The sequence below is a fragment of the Vicugna pacos genome, unplaced genomic scaffold, assembly GCF_048564905.1.
Source record: "Vicugna pacos unplaced genomic scaffold, VicPac4 scaffold_5, whole genome shotgun sequence".
Taxonomy (NCBI): domain Eukaryota; kingdom Metazoa; phylum Chordata; class Mammalia; order Artiodactyla; family Camelidae; genus Vicugna; species Vicugna pacos.
The window spans coordinates 992,382-997,381 of NW_027328726.1; positions in this window are offsets into that span (position 1 = coordinate 992,382).

The window sequence follows — 5,000 nt, forward strand, 5'->3', positions numbered from 1 at the left end:
ATAAAAGGGGAGAGGACAGGAAAGGAGAGGAGGGAAAAGAGGGGAGGGAAGGGGAAGTGAGAGGAGGCGAGGGGAGAGGAGAGGAGTGGAGGGGAGGGGAGAAGAGAGGAGCGGAGGGGTGAGGGGGGAAGGGAGGGGAGAACAGGGAAGAGGAGAGGAGGGGAGAGGAGAGGAAAGAGAGACAAGGGAGACAGACAGAAAGGCACACGCGCGCGCGCGCGCGCGCACACACACACACACACACAGAATAGCGAAATGGAGAGAGAGACAGAGAGAGAGAGACAGACAGACAGACAGACACGGATCTAGGTCAGGGAGACTACACATGGGTATTCTTCTGAGTGATTTTATGTGTTTTCTCAATCGCCACCTATGGAGATAAAAGTCGCTCCCATAAGATGAAGGGAGTCCTTCTGCCACTGCCCCCGGCCCCGCCCTCCAGCACCGCTTGTGTTTGTCAGGGATTCCAAGCCAAAGCACGTGGAGGAGTGGGAGAGCTTCCTGGCGGCCCAAGGGGGAGGAAAGTCCGGCAGCATGAGAGAGGTAGTTGGCACGGGGAAGCTGGAGGCAGGCTGACGAGAAGATGGGTGAGGGGGCAGGGAGGAGGGTTTCCCAAGTTGGAGCGCCAAGACGAGGGAGGGGAGCCGTCGGTGGTCGCGTTCTGACCCCGACCCCGACCCAGACTGGAGCGGATCCCTGAAAGGAGGCGGTTCGGGCTCTCCGGCCGAGAACGCCCCTCTCTTCCTCTTTGTGCAGAAACACCTTCCGCGGACCGAGAAAGTCCATCCCGAGACCCTCGTCGGAAGAGTCCTTTCCAGACCCATCACGATCCTCCTGGGCCAAGGGGTCCAGGGGATGGGGCGGGGCCTCCATTCGATCCGTCTTCCGTCCGTCCATCCATCCGCAAGATCTTGAATATCCATGTAGGATTCCGGATGGTAGCAGTTTTCCAGGATCCTCCAGATCCTTGTAAGACCTCTCCTGGCAGATTCGACCCCTAGGTCGTACCGCGCAGCACAGGGCACTAGATTCAGTCCCTCGGGACGAGGGTTCCTGAAAAAGACCAGGAAAAAGAAGAACACAATCACTATGGTGTGCACCAGCCAGAAACCAGCACAACCTCGTCACTCTAACAGACTTACCAAAGGCGGGGTGAGGAGAGAAAGTCATAGGATGGCTACCATCCCTCCCACCCCCACCCCACACGCCAAGCCCCCCAGCCCATCGTCATCCCTGCTCCCCTCCCCCTCCCCCTCCCCTCCATCGACGCCCGCCTCCCGCTTGTACCCCACTCCTCTGAACCCAGCACCACCCACCTCGGCCTGGACGTGCTCGGCTCGGCTCGGCTCGGCTCGGCTCGGCTCGGCTCGGCCCGGCCCGGCCCGGCCCGGCCCGGCCCGGCCGTCCGGCCGACTTCTTCGCAGTGTCTAAAATAGCGCCCGGCCGACAGGCAGGTGGCACACGGCACCCGGCAGGGGAGCGAGCGGGACGGTTCGGGATCTCTGGGCGGCGGGGACACGCGGCCGGACAACCAGGAGCACGGACGGCCTGGCGTGCGTTTCTCCGCTCGGGGGGCCTCGACCAGGGACTGTGGTACGGGGAACGGGGACACACACACACACACACACACACACACACACACACACACACACACACCCACACCCACCCCTTCACCCCCACCCCCACCCCCACCTCTGACAGCTTTCATTTGTTTTCGGCCGACCGTCCCTCGATGAGGTACAAGTGCCGGGGCTGGGGCTGGGGCTGGGGGGTGGAGTTCCTCCCTCCACAACGACCCCACACGGGCTCTGTTCCAGTCACCCGAGTCCTCTTCCAAGTGAGACCACAGGCCTCCATCACCCGGCGTGAGCACTCGGGGGAAAAAGTCACCATCCTCATCGCTCCGCTCCACCTCTACACGTGAAGAACAGTTCCCAGCCCACGCCACTCAACCCCACCCCAGGCCCCGATGCCACCCACCGCAGTGGAGAGAAACGAGACGAATCCACAGACGTCCATCCATCCGATGAAGAAACGGACGGCCCCATTCCAAGGAAGCATAGATATCTAGTCAGGAGATTCATGGAGTACTATGGAGGCGGTGGGAAAGGGGGGGAGGGGTGTTGCGGTGGGGAGGGCCTAGAGATCCAGCAGTACAGCTCGTGCTTAGCATGCAAAAAATAAAGGCCCAGGGTTCAATCCCCAGCACCTACTCTTCAAAAATAACCCGCGGAGAAGCAAGACGGCGGAGTAGAAGGACACTCGTAGCTCACCCTCTCCCACAAATACACCAAAACTCACATCGACGGACCCACTCGGCCAATCAGAGCACCTGCGGAACTCCGACAGAACACCGCCCTCTTCGAAAGACAAAGACGCCCAAAATCTGGTAGGAGAAAAGGAGAAAAGAAAGAGTAAAAAGCAAAACAGGGCGGGAGGGACAGGTCCCGCGGGGAGGGAGCGGCAGAGGAGGAATAGGGCTCGTTCGCCAAAACTGCCCCTCTCCAACGGAGAGGCCGACGGGACGGAGGGGGCGCCCCCGAGCCTCAGATCTACCCAGAGCACCCCTTGACCGACCGATCCAAGTGAAACGGGCACAGAGGGTCCCCGCGACACCCAGCCCGAGTCGCAGGCCGGCAGCCAGGGGCCGGGACAGGCCGCACGAGCCGGGCGGAGGACCAGGGCGGCGGCCGGGAGGGGATACAGAGCAGAACAACCCGCCCCCCCCCGCCCCCCCCGTACATGACGGGAAAAGAAAGGCAAAGCAACACGGCCGGTGTGCCCTGGGGGGAGGGGCGCCGTAGCCTCCGTCTCCTCAGATCCGCGGCGCCATCACCGGCGCTTCTCGCGAGAAGAGAGGCGGGACGCAGCCACAGCCGCCATAGCCTCTGGCGTGCAGCATGCGGGCGGGGGCGGGGCCGAGACTCGAATCCGCACCCGGGGGCTCCGCAGCCTTCTAGGCAGGACTGAGATTCGTTTACAGCCCGAGGCAGATAGGATATTTCTGCCCCGGTACCTCAGAGAACTCGCGCCACCATGACTAAGAAGGAGCCGAGTTTGGGGACGCAGCTAGGGGCGGGGCGGTTCCACGGTCTTCCCCGAGCCCACCTACGGAGAGGAGCGCCGCCGACCCGAGTCGGAGCACACAGCCGCACAGAGCAGCGGAACGACCGGGGCCGGGAGAGGGCGGGCGGCCAGCCAGCCACCCTCCTTCCCGGGAGGAACGCAGCATCCGACCGCGGTGCCGGGAACACGTCCTTCCCCCACCCCCCTTTTTTTTTCCTTTTCCTTTCTCTTTTTTAATCTCTCTTCTATCGGTTTTACCTTCTGTTACCTTTTTAACCTTGACTTTTGAACAGTCGTCTACGTTGACGGTTTTAATCCCTTTTAAATGTTTCCTTGAAAATCTTTTTATTCTTCTTATTTTTAAACATCCACCCCCTTTCCTTTTTCTCTTCTCTTGGTTTAGATCTCCTGTTATTGATTATTTACAGGTTTCAGATATCGTTTCTCGATTTTTTTTTTCTCCTTTTTATTAAGGTTATTAAAAGACGTCTCAACTCGATCGCTCTTCTGCTTCCACTTACTCTTCTATTACTGATTACACAGTGTCTTCAAACCTTTTCTTTCTCCCTCCTTTTCAAATCCTGTGTTTTATCTCTTGTTAAAATCTGTTCTATTTCCGATTACCTTTTAAAAATTTACTTTTGAAACAATTGTGTTTTATTTTCTGATCTTTTCTATTTTTTAAAGGCTTTTAGAAGACGTCTCAACTCGATCGCTCTTCTGCTTCCACTTGCTCTTCTATTATTGCTTGTACACTGTTTTCAAACCTTTTCTTCCTCCATTCTTTTAAAATCCGGCTCCCCCACCCCCCTCCCCCTCCCACCGTCTCTGTCTCTGTCTCTCTCTCTCCCCCTATCCCCCTCTCCGTCTCCCTCTATCTCCCTCTCCCTCTCTCTCTCTCTCTGTCTCTCTCTCTCTGTCTCTCTCTCTCTGTCTCTCTCTCTCTCTCTCTCTCTCTCTCTCTCTCTCTCTCTCTCTCTCTCTCCCCTCTCCCCCCCTCTGCCCCCCTTTTAAAGTTTTATTCCTCTATAGGCTTTAGATAAATACCTAAACTCCTTAAGGACCACAATAGATAACTGATACTCCTTAAGCCACAGTGCCAGAGAGATAGGAGCAGCATGAGGAAGCAGAGGAACCACTCCCAATGAAAAGAGCCAGAGAAATTCCCTGAAAGCACGATCCACAAAATAGACACGGATGGCCTGCTAGATCAAGATTTCAAAAAAGGAGAGATCCAAGTACCGAAGGAACTCCAAGTGATAGTGTTTAGATGTATACTGTACGTCAAAAACGAAATCGAAGCTCTAAAGAAGAGTCAAGGAGAACTGGTCAGCTCATTGGCTGACATGAGAAGTGGTCTAAAGGCTGTCCAAAGGAGGCTAGATCACGCCGAGGAGCGAATAAGTGGCCCAGAAGACAGGACAACAGAAAGAACCCAATCAGAACAGCTGAGAGAAAAACAAAGAAAGAACAACGAAAACAATCTCAGGGACCTACGGGACCATCGAAAGCGTGCCCATCTACGCACAATAGGGGTTCCAGAAGGGGAAGGAAGAAGCAAGGGGGTCGAAAAGGTATTTGAAGAAAGCATGACTGACAATTTCCCAGCTCTAAGGAAGGAATCCGATATCCAAGTCCAGGAGGCTCAGAGGGTGCCAAACAGGGAGAACTCAAACAGACCCACACCGAGACCTATCCTAATCCAGATGGTCAGAGTCAAGGAGAAAGCAATGATCCTAAATGCCTTTAGGCAAGAGAAAAACAAAGAGTGAGTTCCAAGGGAACCCCCATAAGGCTCTCAGCGGATTTCTCTCCACAAACACGTCAGGCCAGAAGGGAGTGGCAAGATCTATTGAAATTCCTGAATGAAACACAAAACAAAACAAAACAAAACAAAACAAAACAAAACAAAACAAAACAATGCAGCCTAGGAT